This window comes from Lytechinus pictus, unplaced genomic scaffold, assembly GCF_037042905.1.
Source record: "Lytechinus pictus isolate F3 Inbred unplaced genomic scaffold, Lp3.0 scaffold_20, whole genome shotgun sequence".
Taxonomy (NCBI): Eukaryota; Metazoa; Echinodermata; class Echinoidea; order Temnopleuroida; family Toxopneustidae; genus Lytechinus; species Lytechinus pictus.
The window spans coordinates 17,153,692-17,175,623 of record NW_026974141.1 but is presented as its reverse complement, the minus strand read 5'-3'; positions in this window follow the sequence as shown (position 1 = coordinate 17,175,623).

Here is a 21,932-nt window from a genome sequence, read left to right as displayed (position 1 = left end):
GGGTTAGCAAATTATTTCAGTGACAAATGATACAAGCTATCTGATTGGCTAAGAGAAAATTGTTTCACTGACAAATGATACAAGCTATCTGATTGGTTAAGAGAAAAATATTACAAAAGAAACGAACCATCTGATTGGCTAAGAGCAAATAATTTCACTGACAAATGAAACGAGCTATCTGATTGGCTAAGAGCAAATTGCCCTAACCCGAGTGGGGAAAAATTCGATGGATGCTACTTCTAGCATCCATCGAACACGAACACGAACACGGCTGGTTTGGGGGTATTGGGCTTCATTTTGGAAAATACTTATTTTGCTCAATTTTTGTCAATTTTGCCAGGTCGCGATGGCTCTACTTTATTTCCGTATATTAACCTGTTTGGATGCTAGAAGATTCCTCAGAACATGGCTCGTTTGGGGGTATTGGGCTTCATTTTGGAAAATACTTATTTTGCTCAATTTTGGTCAATTTTGCAAGGTCGTGATGGATCTACTTTATTTTCCGTATATTAACCTGTTTGGATGCTAGAAAACACCTCAGAACATGGCTCGTTTGGAGTGGGTTAGGGTTAGCAAATTATTTCAGTGACAAATGATACAAGCTATCTGATTGGCTAAGAGAAAAATATTACAAATGAAACGAGCCATCTGATTGGCTAAGAGCAAATAATTTCACTGACAAATGAAACGAGCTATCTGATTGGCTAAGAGCAAATTGCCCTAACCCGAGTGGGGAAAAATTCGATGGATGCTACTTCTAGCATCCATCGAACACGAACACGGCTGGTTTGGGGGTATTGGGCTTCATTTTGGAAAAAATACTTAATTTGCTCAATTTTTGTCAATTTTGCCAGGTCGCGATGGCTCTACTTTATTTCCGTATATTAACCTGTTTGGATGCTAGAAGATTCCTCAGAACATGGCTCGTTTGGGGGTATTGGGCTTCATTTTGGAAAATACTTATTTTGCTCAATTTTGGTCAATTTTGCAAGGTCGTGATGGATCTACTTTATTTTCCGTATATTAACCTGTTTGGATGCTAGAAGATTCCTCAGAACATGGCTCGTTTGGGGGTATTGGGCTTCATTTTGGAAAATACTTATTTTGCTCAATTTTTGTCAATTTTGCCAGGTCGCGATGGATCTACTTTTTTTTCCGTATATTAACCTGTTTGGATGCTAGAAAACCCCTCAGAACATGGCTCGTTTGGAGTGGGTTAGGGTTAGCAAATTATTTCAGTGACAAATGATACAAGCTATCTGATTGGCTAAGAGAAAATTGTTTCACTGACAAATAATACAAGCTATCTGATTGGCTAAGAGAAAAATATTACAAATGAAACGAGCCATCTGATTGGCTAAGAGCAAATTATTTCACTGACAAATGAAACGAGCTATCTGATTGGCTAAGAGCAAATTGCCCTAACCCGAGTGGGGAAAAATTCGATGGATGCTACTTCTAGCATCCATCGAACACGAACACGGCTGGTTTGGGGGTATTGGGCTTCATTTTGGAAAATACTTATTTTGCTCAATTTTTGTCAATTTTGCCAGGTCGCGATGGATCTACTTTTTTTTTCGTATATTAACCTGTTTGGATGCTAGAAAACCCCTCAGAACATGGCTCGTTTGGAGTGGGTTAGGGTTAGCAAATTATTTCAGTGACAAATGATACAAGCTATCTGATTGGCTAAGAGAAAATTGTTTCACTGACAAATGATACAAGCTATCTGATTGGTTAAGAGAAAAATATTACAAATGAAACGAACCATCTGATTGGCTAAGAGCAAATAATTTCACTGACAAATGAAACGAGCTATCTGATTGGCTAAGAGCAAATTGCCCTAACCCGAGTGGGGAAAAATTCGATGGATGCTACTTCTAGCATCCATCGAACACGAACACGGCTGGTTTGGGGGTATTGGGCTTCATTTTGGAAAATACTTATTTTGCTCAATTTTTGTCAATTTTGCCAGGTTGCGATGGCTCTACTTTATTTCCGTATATTAACATGTTTGGATGCTAGAAGATTCCTCAGAACATGGCTCGTTTGGGGGTATTGGGCTTCATTTTGGAAAATACTTATTTTGCTCAATTTTTGTCAATTTTGCCAGGTCGCGATGGATCTACTTTTTTTTCCGTATATTAACCTGTTTGGATGCTAGAAAACCCCTCAGAACATGGCTCGTTTGGAGTGGGTTAGGGTTAGCAAATTATTTCAGTGACAAATGATACAAGCTATCTGATTGGCTAAGAGAAAATTGTTTCACTGACAAATGAAACGAACCATCTGATTGGCTAAGAGCAAATAATTTCACTGACAAATGAAACGAGCTATCTGATTGGCTAAGAGCAAATTATCCTAACCCGAGTGGGGAAAAACTCCAAGGATGCTACTTCTAGCATCCATCAAACACGAACACGGGAGGTTTGGGGGTATTGTGCTTCATTTTCGAAAATACTTATTTTGCTCAATTTTGGTCAATTTTGCAAGGTCGTGATGGATCTACTTTATTTTTCGTATATTAACCTGTTTGGATGCTAGAAAACACCTCACAACATGGCTCGTTTGGAGTGGGTTAGGGTTAGCAAATTATTTCAGTGACAAATGATACAAGCTATCTGATTGGCTAAGAGAAAAATATTACAAATGAAACGAGCCATCTGATTGGCTAAGAGCAAATTACTTCACTGACAAATGAAACGAGCTATCTGATTGGCTAAGAACAAATTGCCCTAACCCGAGTGGGGAAAAATTCGATGGATGCTACTTCTAGCATCCATCGAACACGAACACGGCTGGTTTGGGGGTATTGGGCTTCATTTTGGAAAATACTTATTTTGCTCAATTTTTGTCAATTTTGCCAGGTCGCGATGGATCTACTTTTTTTTTCGTATATTAACCTGTTTGGATGCTAGAAAACCCCTCAGAACATGGCTCGTTTGGAGTGGGTTAGGGTTAGCAAATTATTTCAGTGACAAATGATACAAGCTATCTGATTGGCTAAGAGAAAAATATTACAAATGAAACGAGCCATCTGATTGGCTAAGAGCAAATTACTTCACTGACAAATGAAACGAGCTATCTGATTGGCTAAGAACAAATTGCCCTAACCCGAGTGGGGAAAAATTCGATGGATGCTACTTCTAGCATCCATCGAACACGAACACGGCTGGTTTGGGGGTATTGGGCTTCATTTTGGAAAATACTTATTTTGCTCAATTTTTGTCAATTTTGCCAGGTCGCGATGGATCTACTTGTTTTTCCGTATATTAACCTGTTTGGATGCTAGAAAACCCCTCAGAACATGGCTCGTTTGGAGTGGGTTAGGGTTAGCAAATTATTTCAGTGACAAATGATACAAGCTATCTGATTGGCTAAGAGAAAATTGTTTCACTGACAAATGATACAAGCTATCTGATTGGTTAAGAGAAAAATATTACAAAAGAAACGAACCATCTGATTGGCTAAGAGCAAATAATTTCACTGACAAATGAAACGAGCTATCTGATTGGCTAAGAGCAAATTGCCCTAACCCGAGTGGGGAAAAATTCGATGGATGCTACTTCTAGCATCCATCGAACACGAACACGGCTGGTTTGGGGGTATTGGGCTTCCTTTTGGAAAATACTTATTTTGCTCAATTTTTGTCAATTTTGCCAGTTCGTGATGGATCTACTTTTTTTCCGTATATTAACCTGTTTGGATGCTAGAAAACCCCTCAGAACATGGCTCGTTTGGAGTGGGTTAGGGTTAGCAAATTATTTCAGTGACAAATGATACAAGCTATCTGATTGGCTAAGAGAAAATTGTTTCACTGACAAATGATACAAGCTATCTGATTGGTTAAGAGAAAAATATTACAAAAGAAACGAACCATCTGATTGGCTAAGAGCAAATAATTTCACTGACAAATGAAACGAGCTATCTGATTGGCTAAGAGCAAATTGCCCTAACCCGAGTGGGGAAAAATTCGATGGATGCTACTTCTAGCATCCATCGAACACGAACACGGCTGGTTTGGGGGTATTGGGCTTCATTTTGGAAAATACTTATTTTGCTCAATTTTTGTCAATTTTGCCAGGTCGCGATGGCTCTACTTTATTTCCGTATATTAACCTGTTTGGATGCTAGAAGATTCCTCAGAACATGGCTCGTTTGGGGGTATTGGGCTTCATTTTGGAAAATACTTATTTTGCTCAATTTTGGTCAATTTTGCAAGGTCGTGATGGATCTACTTTATTTTCCGTATATTAACCTGTTTGGATGCTAGAAAACACCTCAGAACATGGCTCGTTTGGAGTGGGTTAGGGTTAGCAAATTATTTCAGTGACAAATGATACAAGCTATCTGATTGGCTAAGAGAAAAATATTACAAATGAAACGAGCCATCTGATTGGCTAAGAGCAAATAATTTCACTGACAAATGAAACGAGCTATCTGATTGGCTAAGAGCAAATTGCCCTAACCCGAGTGGGGAAAAATTCGATGGATGCTACTTCTAGCATCCATCGAACACGAACACGGCTGGTTTGGGGGTATTGGGCTTCATTTTGGAAAAAATACTTAATTTGCTCAATTTTTGTCAATTTTGCCAGGTCGCGATGGCTCTACTTTATTTCCGTATATTAACCTGTTTGGATGCTAGAAGATTCCTCAGAACATGGCTCGTTTGGGGGTATTGGGCTTCATTTTGGAAAATACTTATTTTGCTCAATTTTGGTCAATTTTGCAAGGTCGTGATGGATCTACTTTATTTTCCGTATATTAACCTGTTTGGATGCTAGAAGATTCCTCAGAACATGGCTCGTTTGGGGGTATTGGGCTTCATTTTGGAAAATACTTATTTTGCTCAATTTTTGTCAATTTTGCCAGGTCGCGATGGATCTACTTTTTTTTCCGTATATTAACCTGTTTGGATGCTAGAAAACCCCTCAGAACATGGCTCGTTTGGAGTGGGTTAGGGTTAGCAAATTATTTCAGTGACAAATGATACAAGCTATCTGATTGGCTAAGAGAAAATTGTTTCACTGACAAATAATACAAGCTATCTGATTGGCTAAGAGAAAAATATTACAAATGAAACGAACCATCTGATTGGCTAAGAGCAAATAATTTCACTGACAAATGAAACGAGCTATCTGATTGGCTAAGAGCAAATTGCCCTAACCCGAGTGGGGAAAAATTCGATGGATGCTACTTCTAGCATCCATCGAACACGAACACGGCTGGTTTGGGGGTATTGGGCTTCATTTTGGAAAATACTTATTTTGCTCAATTTTTGTCAATTTTGCCAGGTTGCGATGGCTCTACTTTATTTCCGTATATTAACATGTTTGGATGCTAGAAGATTCCTCAGAACATGGCTCGTTTGGGGGTATTGGGCTTCATTTTGGAAAATACTTATTTTGCTCAATTTTTGTCAATTTTGCCAGGTCGCGATGGATCTACTTTTTTTTCCGTATATTAACCTGTTTGGATGCTAGAAAACCCCTCAGAACATGGCTCGTTTGGAGTGGGTTAGGGTTAGCAAATTATTTCAGTGACAAATGATACAAGCTATCTGATTGGCTAAGAGAAAATTGTTTCACTGACAAATAATACAAGCTATCTGATTGGCTAAGAGAAAAATATTACAAATGAAACGAACCATCTGATTGGCTAAGAGCAAATAATTTCACTGACAAATGAAACGAGCTATCTGATTGGCTAAGAGCAAATTGCCCTAACCCGAGTGGGGAAAAATTCGATGGATGCTACTTCTAGCATCCATCGAACACGAACACGGCTGGTTTGGGGGTATTGGGCTTCATTTTGGAAAATACTTATTTTGCTCAATTTTTGTCAATTTTGCCAGGTTGCGATGGCTCTACTTTATTTCCGTATATTAACATGTTTGGATGCTAGAAGATTCCTCAGAACATGGCTCGTTTGGGGGTATTGGGCTTCATTTTGGAAAATACTTATTTTGCTCAATTTTTGTCAATTTTGCCAGGTCGCGATGGATCTACTTTTTTTTTCCGTATATTAACCTGTTTGGATGCTAGAAAACCCCTCAGAACATGGCTCGTTTGGAGTGGGTTAGGGTTAGCAAATTATTTCAGTGACAAATGATACAAGCTATCTGATTGGCTAAGAGAAAATTGTTTCACTGACAAATGATACAAGCTATCTGATTGGTTAAGAGAAAAATATTACAAAAGAAACGAACCATCTGATTGGCTAAGAGCAAATAATTTCACTGACAAATGAAACGAGCTATCTGATTGGCTAAGAGCAAATTGCCCTAACCCGAGTGGGGAAAAATTCGATGGATGCTACTTCTAGCATCCATCGAACACGAACACGGCTGGTTTGGGGGTATTGGGCTTCATTTTGGAAAATACTTATTTTGCTCAATTTTTGTCAATTTTGCCAGGTCGCGATGGCTCTACTTTATTTCCGTATATTAACCTGTTTGGATGCTAGAAGATTCCTCAGAACATGGCTCGTTTGGGGGTATTGGGCTTCATTTTGGAAAATACTTATTTTGCTCAATTTTGGTCAATTTTGCAAGGTCGTGATGGATCTACTTTATTTTCCGTATATTATAATACCTGTTTGGATGCTAGAAAACACCTCACAACATGGCTCGTTTGGAGTGGGTTAGGGTTAGCAAATTATTTCATTGACAAATGATACAAGCTATCTGATTGGCTAAGAGAAAAATATTACAAATGAAACGAGCCATCTGATTGGCTAAGAGCAAATTATTTCACTGACAAATGAAACGAGCTATCTGATTGGCTAAGAGCAAATTGCCCTAACCCGAGTGGGAAAAAATTCGATGGATGCTACTTCTAGCATCCATCGAACACGAACACGGCTGGTTTGGGGGTATTGGGCTTCATTTTGGAAAATACTTATTTTGCTCAATTTTTGTCAATTTTGCCAGGTCGCGATGGATCTACTTTTTTTTTCCGTATATTAACCTGTTTGGATGCTAGAAAACCCCTCAGAACATGGCTCGTTTGGAGTTGGTTAGGGTTAGCAAATTATTTCAGTGACAAATGATACAAGCTATCTGATTGGCTAAGAGAAAATTGTTTCACTGACAAATGATACAAGCTATCTGATTGGTTAAGAGAAAAATATTACAAAAGAAACGAACCATCTGATTGGCTAAGAGCAAATAATTTCACTGACAAATGAAACGAGCTATCTGATTGGCTAAGAGCAAATTGCCCTAACCCGAGTGGGGAAAAATTCGATGGATGCTACTTCTAGCATCCATCGAACACGAACACGGCTGGTTTGGGGGTATTGGGCTTCATTTTGGAAAATACTTATTTTGCTCAATTTTTGTCAATTTTGCCAGGTCCCGATGGATCTACTTTTTTTTTCCGTATATTAACCTGTTTGGATGCTAGAAAACCCCTCAGAACATGGCTCGTTTGGAGTGGGTTAGGGTTAGCAAATTATTTCAGTGACAAATGATACAAGCTATCTGATTGGCTAAGAGAAAATTGTTTCACTGACAAATGATACAAGCTATCTGATTGGTTAAGAGAAAAATATTACAAAAGAAACGAACCATCTGATTGGCTAAGAGCAAATAATTTCACTGACAAATGAAACGAGCTATCTGATTGGCTAAGAGCAAATTGCCCTAACCCGAGTGGGGAAAAATTCGATGGATGCTACTTCTAGCATCCATCGAACACGAACACGGCTGGTTTGGGGGTATTGGGCTTCATTTTGGAAAATACTTATTTTGCTCAATTTTTGTCAATTTTGCCAGGTCGCGATGGCTCTACTTTATTTCCGTATATTAACCTGTTTGGATGCTAGAAGATTCCTCAGAACATGGCTCGTTTGGGGGTATTGGGCTTCATTTTGGAAAATACTTATTTTGCTCAATTTTGGTCAATTTTGCAAGGTCGTGATGGATCTACTTTATTTTCCGTATATTAACCTGTTTGGATGCTAGAAAACACCTCAGAACATGGCTCGTTTGGAGTGGGTTAGGGTTAGCAAATTATTTCAGTGACAAATGATACAAGCTATCTGATTGGCTAAGAGAAAAATATTACAAATGAAACGAGCCATCTGATTGGCTAAGAGCAAATTATTTCACTGACAAATGAAACGAGCTATCTGATTGGCTAAGAGCAAATTGCCCTAACCCGAGTGGGGAAAAATTCGATGGATGCTACTTCTAGCATCCATCGAACACGAACACGGCTGGTTTGGGGGTATTGGGCTTCATTTTGGAAAATACTTATTTTGCTCAATTTTTGTCAATTTTGCCAGGTCGCGATGGATCTACTTTTTTTTTCCGTATATTAACCTGTTTGGATGCTAGAAAACCCCTCAGAACATGGCTCGTTTGGAGTGGGTTAGGGTTAGCAAATTATTTCAGTGACAAATGATACAAGCTATCTGATTGGCTAAGAGAAAATTGTTTCACTGACAAATGATACAAGCTATCTGATTGGTTAAGAGAAAAATATTACAAAAGAAACGAACCATCTGATTGGCTAAGAGCAAATAATTTCACTGACAAATGAAACGAGCTATCTGATTGGCTAAGAGCAAATTGCCCTAACCCGAGTGGGGAAAAATTCGATGGATGCTACTTCTAGCATCCATCGAACACGAACACGGCTGGTTTGGGGGTATTGGGCTTCATTTTGGAAAATACTTATTTTGCTCAATTTTTGTCAATTTTGCCAGGTCGCGATGGATCTACTTTTTTTTTCCGTATATTAACCTGTTTGGATGCTAGAAAACCCCTCAGAACATGGCTCGTTTGGAGTGGGTTAGGGTTAGCAAATTATTTCAGTGACAAATGATACAAGCTATCTGATTGGCTAAGAGAAAATTGTTTCACTGACAAATAATACAAGCTATCTGATTGGCTAAGAGAAAAATATTACAAATGAAACGAACCATCTGATTGGCTAAGAGCAAATAATTTCACTGACAAATGAAACGAGCTATCTGATTGGCTAAGAGCAAATTGCCCTAACCCGAGTGGGGAAAAATTCGATGGATGCTACTTCTAGCATCCATCGAACACGAACACGGCTGGTTTGGGGGTATTGGGCTTCATTTTGGAAAATACTTATTTTGCTCAATTTTTGTCAATTTTGCCAGGTTGCGATGGCTCTACTTTATTTCCGTATATTAACATGTTTGGATGCTAGAAGATTCCTCAGAACATGGCTCGTTTGGGGGTATTGGGCTTCATTTTGGAAAATACTTATTTTGCTCAATTTTTGTCAATTTTGCCAGGTCGCGATGGATCTACTTTTTTTTCCGTATATTAACCTGTTTGGATGCTAGAAAACCCCTCAGAACATGGCTCGTTTGGAGTGGGTTAGGGTTAGCAAATTATTTCAGTGACAAATGATACAAGCTATCTGATTGGCTAAGAGAAAATTGTTTCACTGACAAATAATACAAGCTATCTGATTGGCTAAGAGAAAAATATTACAAATGAAACGAACCATCTGATTGGCTAAGAGCAAATAATTTCACTGACAAATGAAACGAGCTATCTGATTGGCTAAGAGCAAATTGCCCTAAGCCGAGTGGGGAAAAATTCGATGGATGCTACTTCTAGCATCCATCGAACACGAACACGGCTGGTTTGGGGGTATTGGGCTTCATTTTGGAAAATACTTATTTTGCTCAATTTTTGTCAATTTTGCCAGGTTGCGATGGCTCTACTTTATTTCCGTATATTAACATGTTTGGATGCTAGAAGATTCCTCAGAACATGGCTCGTTTGGGGGTATTGGGCTTCATTTTGGAAAATACTTATTTTGCTCAATTTTTGTCAATTTTGCCAGGTCGCGATGGATCTACTTTTTTTTTCCGTATATTAACCTGTTTGGATGCTAGAAAACCCCTCAGAACATGGCTCGTTTGGAGTGGGTTAGGGTTAGCAAATTATTTCAGTGACAAATGATACAAGCTATCTGATTGGCTAAGAGAAAATTGTTTCACTGACAAATGATACAAGCTATCTGATTGGTTAAGAGAAAAATATTACAAAAGAAACGAACCATCTGATTGGCTAAGAGCAAATAATTTCACTGACAAATGAAACGAGCTATCTGATTGGCTAAGAGCAAATTGCCCTAACCCGAGTGGGGAAAAATTCGATGGATGCTACTTCTAGCATCCATCGAACACGAACACGGCTGGTTTGGGGGTATTGGGCTTCATTTTGGAAAATACTTATTTTGCTCAATTTTTGTCAATTTTGCCAGGTCGCGATGGCTCTACTTTATTTCCGTATATTAACCTGTTTGGATGCTAGAAGATTCCTCAGAACATGGCTCGTTTGGGGGTATTGGGCTTCATTTTGGAAAATACTTATTTTGCTCAATTTTGGTCAATTTTGCAAGGTCGTGATGGATCTACTTTATTTTCCGTATATTATAATACCTGTTTGGATGCTAGAAAACACCTCACAACATGGCTCGTTTGGAGTGGGTTAGGGTTAGCAAATTATTTCATTGACAAATGATACAAGCTATCTGATTGGCTAAGAGAAAAATATTACAAATGAAACGAGCCATCTGATTGGCTAAGAGCAAATTATTTCACTGACAAATGAAACGAGCTATCTGATTGGCTAAGAGCAAATTGCCCTAACCCGAGTGGGAAAAAATTCGATGGATGCTACTTCTAGCATCCATCGAACACGAACACGGCTGGTTTGGGGGTATTGGGCTTCATTTTGGAAAATACTTATTTTGCTCAATTTTTGTCAATTTTGCCAGGTCGCGATGGATCTACTTTTTTTTTCCGTATATTAACCTGTTTGGATGCTAGAAAACCCCTCAGAACATGGCTCGTTTGGAGTTGGTTAGGGTTAGCAAATTATTTCAGTGACAAATGATACAAGCTATCTGATTGGCTAAGAGAAAATTGTTTCACTGACAAATGATACAAGCTATCTGATTGGTTAAGAGAAAAATATTACAAAAGAAACGAACCATCTGATTGGCTAAGAGCAAATAATTTCACTGACAAATGAAACGAGCTATCTGATTGGCTAAGAGCAAATTGCCCTAACCCGAGTGGGGAAAAATTCGATGGATGCTACTTCTAGCATCCATCGAACACGAACACGGCTGGTTTGGGGGTATTGGGCTTCATTTTGGAAAATACTTATTTTGCTCAATTTTTGTCAATTTTGCCAGGTCCCGATGGATCTACTTTTTTTCCCCGTATATTAACCTGTTTGGATGCTAGAAAACCCCTCAGAACATGGCTCGTTTGGAGTGGGTTAGGGTTAGCAAATTATTTCAGTGACAAATGATACAAGCTATCTGATTGGCTAAGAGAAAATTGTTTCACTGACAAATGATACAAGCTATCTGATTGGTTAAGAGAAAAATATTACAAAAGAAACGAACCATCTGATTGGCTAAGAGCAAATAATTTCACTGACAAATGAAACGAGCTATCTGATTGGCTAAGAGCAAATTGCCCTAACCCGAGTGGGGAAAAATTCGATGGATGCTACTTCTAGCATCCATCGAACACGAACACGGCTGGTTTGGGGGTATTGGGCTTCATTTTGGAAAATACTTATTTTGCTCAATTTTTGTCAATTTTGCCAGGTCGCGATGGCTCTACTTTATTTCCGTATATTAACCTGTTTGGATGCTAGAAGATTCCTCAGAACATGGCTCGTTTGGGGGTATTGGGCTTCATTTTGGAAAATACTTATTTTGCTCAATTTTGGTCAATTTTGCAAGGTCGTGATGGATCTACTTTATTTTCCGTATATTAACCTGTTTGGATGCTAGAAAACACCTCAGAACATGGCTCGTTTGGAGTGGGTTAGGGTTAGCAAATTATTTCAGTGACAAATGATACAAGCTATCTGATTGGCTAAGAGAAAAATATTACAAATGAAACGAGCCATCTGATTGGCTAAGAGCAAATTATTTCACTGACAAATGAAACGAGCTATCTGATTGGCTAAGAGCAAATTGCCCTAACCCGAGTGGGGAAAAATTCGATGGATGCTACTTCTAGCATCCATCGAACACGAACACGGCTGGTTTGGGGGTATTGGGCTTCATTTTGGAAAATACTTATTTTGCTCAATTTTTGTCAATTTTGCCAGGTCGCGATGGATCTACTTTTTTTTTCCGTATATTAACCTGTTTGGATGCTAGAAAACCCCTCAGAACATGGCTCGTTTGGAGTGGGTTAGGGTTAGCAAATTATTTCAGTGACAAATGATACAAGCTATCTGATTGGCTAAGAGAAAATTGTTTCACTGACAAATGATACAAGCTATCTGATTGGTTAAGAGAAAAATATTACAAAAGAAACGAACCATCTGATTGGCTAAGAGCAAATAATTTCACTGACAAATGAAACGAGCTATCTGATTGGCTAAGAGCAAATTGCCCTAACCCGAGTGGGGAAAAATTCGATGGATGCTACTTCTAGCATCCATCGAACACGAACACGGCTGGTTTGGGGGTATTGGGCTTCATTTTGGAAAATACTTATTTTGCTCAATTTTTGTCAATTTTGCCAGGTCGCGATGGATCTACTTTTTTTTTCCGTATATTAACCTGTTTGGATGCTAGAAAACCCCTCAGAACATGGCTCGTTTGGAGTGGGTTAGGGTTAGCAAATTATTTCAGTGACAAATGATACAAGCTATCTGATTGGCTAAGAGAAAATTGTTTCACTGACAAATGATACAAGCTATCTGATTGGTTAAGAGAAAAATATTACAAAAGAAACGAACCATCTGATTGGCTAAGAGCAAATAATTTCACTGACAAATGAAACGAGCTATCTGATTGGCTAAGAGCAAATTGCCCTAACCCGAGTGGGGAAAAATTCGATGGATGCTACTTCTAGCATCCATCGAACACGAACACGGCTGGTTTGGGGGTATTGGGCTTCATTTTGGAAAATACTTATTTTGCTCAATTTTTGTCAATTTTGCCAGGTCGCGATGGCTCTACTTTATTTCCGTATATTAACCTGTTTGGATGCTAGAAGATTCCTCAGAACATGGCTCGTTTGGGGGTATTGGGCTTCATTTTGGAAAATACTTATTTTGCTCAATTTTGGTCAATTTTGCAAGGTCGTGATGGATCTACTTTATTTTCCGTATATTAACCTGTTTGGATGCTAGAAAACACCTCAGAACATGGCTCGTTTGGAGTGGGTTAGGGTTAGCAAATTATTTCAGTGACAAATGATACAAGCTATCTGATTGGCTAAGAGAAAAATATTACAAATGAAACGAGCCATCTGATTGGCTAAGAGCAAATTATTTCACTGACAAATGAAACGAGCTATCTGATTGGCTAAGAGCAAATTGCCCTAACCCGAGTGGGGAAAAATTCGATGGATGCTACTTCTAGCATCCATCGAACACGAACACGGCTGGTTTGGGGGTATGGGCTTCATTTTGGAAAATACTTAATTTGCTCAATTTTTGTCAATTTTGCCAGGTCGCGATGGCTCTACTTTATTTCCGTATATTAACCTGTTTGGATGCTAGAAGATTCCTCAGAACATGGCTCGTTTGGGGGTATTGGGCTTCATTTTGGAAAATACTTATTTTGCTCAATTTTGGTCAATTTTGCAAGGTCGTGATGGATCTACTTTATTTTCCGTATATTAACCTGTTTGGATGCTAGAAAACCCCTCAGAACATGGCTCGTTTGGAGTGGGTTAGGGTTAGCAAATTATTTCAGTGACAAATGATACAAGCTATCTGATTGGCTAAGAGAAAATTGTTTCACTGACAAATAATACAAGCTATCTGATTGGCTAAGAGAAAAATATTACAAATGAAACGAACCATCTGATTGGCTAAGAGCAAATAATTTCACTGACAAATGAAACGAGCTATCTGATTGGCTAAGAGCAAATTATCCTAACCCGAGTGGGGAAAAACTCCAAGGATGCTACTTCTAGCATCCATCAAACACGAACACGGGAGGTTTGGGGGTATTGTGCTTCATTTTCGAAAATACTTATTTTGCTCAATTTTGGTCAATTTTGCAAGGTCGTGATGGATCTACTTTATTTTCCGTATATTAACCTGTTTGGATGCTAGAAAACACCTCACAACATGGCTCGTTTGGAGTGGGTTAGGGTTAGCAAATTATTTCAGTGACAAATGATACAAGCTATCTGATTGGCTAAGAGAAAAATATTACAAATGAAACGAGCCATCTGATTGGCTAAGAGCAAATTACTTCACTGACAAATGAAACGAGCTATCTGATTGGCTAAGAACAAATTGCCCTAACCCGAGTGGGGAAAAATTCGATGGATGCTACTTCTAGCATCCATCGAACACGAACACGGCTGGTTTGGGGGTATTGGGCTTCATTTTGGAAAATACTTATTTTGCTCAATTTTTGTCAATTTTGCCAGGTCGCGATGGATCTACTTTTTTTTTCGTATATTAACCTGTTTGGATGCTAGAAGATTCCTCAGAACATGGCTCGTTTGGGGGTATTGGGCTTCATTTTGGAAAATACTTATTTTGCTCAATTTTGGTCAATTTTGCAAGGTCGTGATGGATCTACTTTATTTTCCGTATATTATAATACCTGTTTGGATGCTAGAAAACACCTCACAACATGGCTCGTTTGGAGTGGGTTAGGGTTAGCAAATTATTTCATTGACAAATGATACAAGCTATCTGATTGGCTAAGAGAAAAATATTACAAATGAAACGAGCCATCTGATTGGCTAAGAGCAAATTATTTCACTGACAAATGAAACGAGCTATCTGATTGGCTAAGAGCAAATTGCCCTAACCCGAGTGGGGAAAAATTCGATGGATGCTACTTCTAGCATCCATCGAACACGAACACGGCTGGTTTGGGGGTATTGGGCTTCATTTTGGAAAATACTTATTTTGCTCAATTTTTGTCAATTTTGCCAGGTCGCGATGGATCTACTTTTTTTTTCCGTATATTAACCTGTTTGGATGCTAGAAAACCCCTCAGAACATGGCTCGTTTGGAGTGGGTTAGGGTTAGCAAATTATTTCAGTGACAAATGATACAAGCTATCTGATTGGCTAAGAGAAAATTGTTTCACTGACAAATGATACAAGCTATCTGATTGGTTAAGAGAAAAATATTACAAAAGAAACGAACCATCTGATTGGCTAAGAGCAAATAATTTCACTGACAAATGAAACGAGCTATCTGATTGGCTAAGAGCAAATTGCCCTAACCCGAGTGGGGAAAAATTCGATGGATGCTACTTCTAGCATCCATCGAACACGAACACGGCTGGTTTGGGGGTATTGGGCTTCATTTTGGAAAATACTTATTTTGCTCAATTTTTGTCAATTTTGCCAGGTCGCGATGGCTCTACTTTATTTCCGTATATTAACCTGTTTGGATGCTAGAAGATTCCTCAGAACATGGCTCGTTTGGGGGTATTGGGCTTCATTTTGGAAAATACTTATTTTGCTCAATTTTGGTCAATTTTGCAAGGTCGTGATGGATCTACTTTATTTTCCGTATATTAACCTGTTTGGATGCTAGAAAACACCTCAGAACATGGCTCGTTTGGAGTGGGTTAGGGTTAGCAAATTATTTCAGTGACAAATGATACAAGCTATCTGATTGGCTAAGAGAAAAATATTACAAATGAAACGAGCCATCTGATTGGCTAAGAGCAAATTATTTCACTGACAAATGAAACGAGCTATCTGATTGGCTAAGAGCAAATTGCCCTAACCCGAGTGGGGAAAAATTCGATGGATGCTACTTCTAGCATCCATCGAACACGAACACGGCTGGTTTGGGGGTATTGGGCTTCATTTTGGAAAATACTTATTTTGCTCAATTTTTGTCAATTTTGCCAGGTCGCGATGGATCTACTTTTTTTTTCCGTATATTAACCTGTTTGGATGCTAGAAAACCCCTCAGAACATGGCTCGTTTGGAGTGGGTTAGGGTTAGCAAATTATTTCAGTGACAAATGATACAAGCTATCTGATTGGCTAAGAGAAAATTGTTTCACTGACAAATGATACAAGCTATCTGATTGGTTAAGAGAAAAATATTACAAAAGAAACGAACCATCTGATTGGCTAAGAGCAAATAATTTCACTGACAAATGAAACGAGCTATCTGATTGGCTAAGAGCAAATTGCCCTAACCCGAGTGGGGAAAAATTCGATGGATGCTACTTCTAGCATCCATCGAACACGAACACGGCTGGTTTGGGGGTATTGGGCTTCATTTTGGAAAATACTTATTTTGCTCAATTTTTGTCAATTTTGCCAGGTCGCGATGGATCTACTTTTTTTTTCCGTATATTAACCTGTTTGGATGCTAGAAAACCCCTCAGAACATGGCTCGTTTGGAGTGGGTTAGGGTTAGCAAATTATTTCAGTGACAAATGATACAAGCTATCTGATTGGCTAAGAGAAAATTGTTTCACTGACAAATGATACAAGCTATCTGATTGGTTAAGAGAAAAATATTACAAAAGAAACGAACCATCTGATTGGCTAAGAGCAAATAATTTCACTGACAAATGAAACGAGCTATCTGATTGGCTAAGAGCAAATTGCCCTAACCCGAGTGGGGAAAAATTCGATGGATGCTACTTCTAGCATCCATCGAACACGAACACGGCTGGTTTGGGGGTATTGGGCTTCATTTTGGAAAATACTTATTTTGCTCAATTTTTGTCAATTTTGCCAGGTCGCGATGGCTCTACTTTATTTCCGTATATTAACCTGTTTGGATGCTAGAAGATTCCTCAGAACATGGCTCGTTTGGGGGTATTGGGCTTCATTTTGGAAAATACTTATTTTGCTCAATTTTGGTCAATTTTGCAAGGTCGTGATGGATCTACTTTATTTTCCGTATATTAACCTGTTTGGATGCTAGAAAACACCTCAGAACATGGCTCGTTTGGAGTGGGTTAGGGTTAGCAAATTATTTCAGTGACAAATGATACAAGCTATCTGATTGGCTAAGAGAAAAATATTACAAATGAAACGAGCCATCTGATTGGCTAAGAGCAAATTATTTCACTGACAAATGAAACGAGCTATCTGATTGGCTAAGAGCAAATTGCCCTAACCCGAGTGGGGAAAAATTCGATGGATGCTACTTCTAGCATCCATCGAACACGAACACGGCTGGTTTGGGGGTATGGGCTTCATTTTGGAAAATACTTAATTTGCTCAATTTTTGTCAATTTTGCCAGGTCGCGATGGCTCTACTTTATTTCCGTATATTAACCTGTTTGGATGCTAGAAGATTCCTCAGAACATGGCTCGTTTGGGGGTATTGGGCTTCATTTTGGAAAATACTTATTTTGCTCAATTTTGGTCAATTTTGCAAGGTCGTGATGGATCTACTTTATTTTCCGTATATTAACCTGTTTGGATGCTAGAAGATTCCTCAGAACATGGCTCGTTTGGGGGTATTGGGCTTCATTTTGGAAAATACTTATTTTGCTCAATTTTTGTCAATTTTGCCAGGTCGCGATGGATCTACTTTTTTTTCCGTATATTAACCTGTTTGGATGCTAAAAAACCCCTCAGAACATGGCTCGTTTGGAGTGGGTTAGGGTTAGCAAATTATTTCAGTGACAAATGATACAAGCTATCTGATTGGCTAAGAGAAAATTGTTTCACTGACAAATAATACAAGCTATCTGATTGGCTAAGAGAAAAATATTACAAATGAAACGAACCATCTGATTGGCTAAGAGCAAATAATTTCACTGACAAATGAAACGAGCTATCTGATTGGCTAAGAGCAAATTGCCCTAACCCGAGTGGGGAAAAATTCGATGGATGCTACTTCTAGCATCCATCGAACACGAACACGGCTGGTTTGGGGGTATTGGGCTTCATTTTGGAAAATACTTATTTTGCTCAATTTTTGTCAATTTTGCCAGGTTGCGATGGCTCTACTTTATTTCCGTATATTAACATGTTTGGATGCTAGAAGATTCCTCAGAACATGGCTCGTTTGGGGGTATTGGGCTTCATTTTGGAAAATACTTATTTTGCTCAATTTTTGTCAATTTTGCCAGGTCGCGATGGATCTACTTTTTTTTCCGTATATTAACCTGTTTGGATGCTAGAAAACCCCTCAGAACATGGCTCGTTTGGAGTGGGTTAGGGTAAGCAAATTATTTCAGTGACAAATGATACAAGCTATCTGATTGGCTAAGAGAAAATTGTTTCACTGACAAATAATACAAGCTATCTGATTGGCTAAGAGAAAAATATTACAAATGAAACGAGCCATCTGATTGGCTAAGAGCAAATTATTTCACTGACAAATGAAACGAGCTATCTGATTGGCTAAGAGCAAATTGCCCTAACCCGAGTGGGGAAAAATTCGATGGATGCTACTTGTAGCATCCATCGAACACGAACACGGCTGGTTTGGGGGTATTGGGCTTCATTTTGGAAAATACTTATTTTGCTCAATTTTTGTCAATTTTGCCAGGTCGCGATGGATCTACTTTTTTTTCCGTATATTAACCTGTTTGGATGCTAGAAAACCCCTCAGAACATGGCTCGTTTGGAGTGGGTTAGGGTTAGCAAATTATTTCAGTGACAAATGATACAAGCTATCTGATTGGTTAAGAGAAAATTGTTTCACTGACAAATGATACAAGCTATCTGATTGGCTAAGAGAAAAATATTACAAATGAAACGAGCCATCTGATTGGCTAAGAGCAAATTATTTCACTGACAAATGAAACGAGCTATCTGATTGGCTAAGAGCAAATTGCCCTAACCCGAGTGGGGAAAAATTCGATGGATGCTACTTCTAGCATCCATCGAACACGAACACGGCTGGTTTGGGGGTATTGGGCTTCATTTTGGAAAAAATACTTAATTTGCTCAATTTTTGTCAATTTTGCCAGGTCGCGATGGCTCTACTTTATTTCCGTATATTAACCTGTTTGGATGCTAGAAGATTCCTCAGAACATGGCTCGTTTGGGGGTATTGGGCTTCATTTTGGAAAATACTTATTTTGCTCAATTTTGGTCAATTTTGCAAGGTCGTGATGGATCTACTTTATTTTCCGTATATTAACCTGTTTGGATGCTAGAAGATTCCTCAGAACATGGCTCGTTTGGGGGTATTGGGCTTCATTTTGGAAAATACTTATTTTGCTCAATTTTTGTCAATTTTGCCAGGTCGCGATGGATCTACTTTTTTTTCCGTATATTAACCTGTTTGGATGCTAGAAAACCCCTCAGAACATGGCTCGTTTGGAGTGGGTTAGGGTTAGCAAATTATTTCAGTGACAAATGATACAAGCTATCTGATTGGCTAAGAGAAAATTGTTTCACTGACAAATAATACAAGCTATCTGATTGGCTAAGAGAAAAATATTACAAATGAAACGAACCATCTGATTGGCTAAGAGCAAATAATTTCACTGACAAATGAAACGAGCTATCTGATTGGCTAAGAGCAAATTGCCCTAACCCGAGTGGGGAAAAATTCGATGGATGCTACTTCTAGCATCCATCGAACACGAACACGGCTGGTTTGGGGGTATTGGGCTTCATTTTGGAAAATACTTATTTTGCTCAATTTTTGTCAATTTTGCCAGGTTGCGATGGCTCTACTTTATTTCCGTATATTAACATGTTTGGATGCTAGAAGATTCCTCAGAACATGGCTCGTTTGGGGGTATTGGGCTTCATTTTGGAAAATACTTATTTTGCTCAATTTTTGTCAATTTTGCCAGGTCGCGATGGATCTACTTTTTTTTCCGTATATTAACCTGTTTGGATGCTAGAAAACCCCTCAGAACATGGCTCGTTTGGAGTGGGTTAGGGTAAGCAAATTATTTCAGTGACAAATGATACAAGCTATCTGATTGGCTAAGAGAAAATTGTTTCACTGACAAATAATACAAGCTATCTGATTGGCTAAGAGAAAAATATTACAAATGAAACGAGCCATCTGATTGGCTAAGAGCAAATTATTTCACTGACAAATGAAACGAGCTATCTGATTGGCTAAGAGCAAATTGCCCTAACCCGAGTGGGGAAAAATTCGATGGATGCTACTTGTAGCATCCATCGAACAGGAACACGGCTGGTTTGGGGGTATTGGGCTTCATTTTGGAAAATACTTATTTTGCTCAATTTTTGTCAATTTTGCCAGGTCGCGATGGATCTACTTTTTTTTCCGTATATTAACCTGTTTGGATGCTAGAAAACCCCTCAGAACATGGCTCGTTTGGAGTGGGTTAGGGTTAGCAAATTATTTCAGTGACAAATGATACAAGCTATCTGATTGGTTAAGAGAAAATTGTTTCACTGACAAATGATACAAGCTATCTGATTGGCTAAGAGAAAAATATTACAAATGAAACGAGCCATCTGATTGGCTAAGAGCAAATTATTTCACTGACAAATGAAACGAGCTATCTGATTGGCTAAGAGCAAATTGCCCTAACCCGAGTGGGGAAAAATTCGATGGATGCTACTTCTAGCATCCATCGAACACGAACACGGCTGGTTTGGGGGTATTGGGCTTCATTTTGGAAAAAATACTTAATTTGCTCAATTTTTGTCAATTTTGCCAGGTCGCGATGGCTCTACTTTATTTCCGTATATTAACCTGTTTGGATGCTAGAAGATTCCTCAGAACATGGCTCGTTTGGGGGTATTGGGCTTCATTTTGGAAAATACTTATTTTGCTCAATTTTGGTCAATTTTGCAAGGTCGTGATGGATCTACTTTATTTTCCGTATATTAACCTGTTTGGATGCTAGAAGATTCCTCAGAACATGGCTCGTTTGGGGGTATTGGGCTTCATTTTGGAAAATACTTATTTTGCTCAATTTTTGTCAATTTTGCCAGGTCGCGATGGATCTACTTTTTTTTCCGTATATTAACCTGTTTGGATGCTAGAAAACCCCTCAGAACATGGCTCGTTTGGAGTGGGTTAGGGTTAGCAAATTATTTCAGTGACAAATGATACAAGCTATCTGATTGGCTAAGAGAAAATTGTTTCACTGACAAATAATACAAGCTATCTGATTGGCTAAGAGAAAAATATTACAAATGAAACGAACCATCTGATTGGCTAAGAGCAAATAATTTCACTGACAAATGAAACGAGCTATCTGATTGGCTAAGAGCAAATTGCCCTAACCCGAGTGGGGAAAAATTCGATGGATGCTACTTCTAGCATCCATCGAACACGAACACGGCTGGTTTGGGGGTATTGGGCTTCATTTTGGAAAATACTTATTTTGCTCAATTTTTGTCAATTTTGCCAGGTTGCGATGGCTCTACTTTATTTCCGTATATTAACATGTTTGGATGCTAGAAGATTCCTCAGAACATGGCTCGTTTGGGGGTATTGGGCTTCATTTTGGAAAATACTTATTTTGCTCAATTTTTGTCAATTTTGCCAGGTCGCGATGGATCTACTTTTTTTTCCGTATATTAACCTGTTTGGATGCTAGAAAACCCCTCAGAACATGGCTCGTTTGGAGTGGGTTAGGGTTAGCAAATTATTTCAGTGACAAATGATACAAGCTATCTGATTGGCTAAGAGAAAATTGTTTCACTGACAAATAATACAAGCTATCTGATTGGCTAAGAGAAAAATATTACAAATGAAACGAACCATCTGATTGGCTAAGAGCAAATAATTTCACTGACAAATGAAACGAGCTATCTGATTGGCTAAGAGCAAATTGCCCTAACCCGAGTGGGGAAAAATTCGATGGATGCTACTTCTAGCATCCATCGAACACGAACACGGCTGGTTTGGGGGTATTGGGCTTCATTTTGGAAAATACTTATTTTGCTCAATTTTTGTCAATTTTGCCAGGTTGCGATGGCTCTACTTTATTTCCGTATATTAACATGTTTGGATGCTAGAAGATTCCTCAGAACATGGCTCGT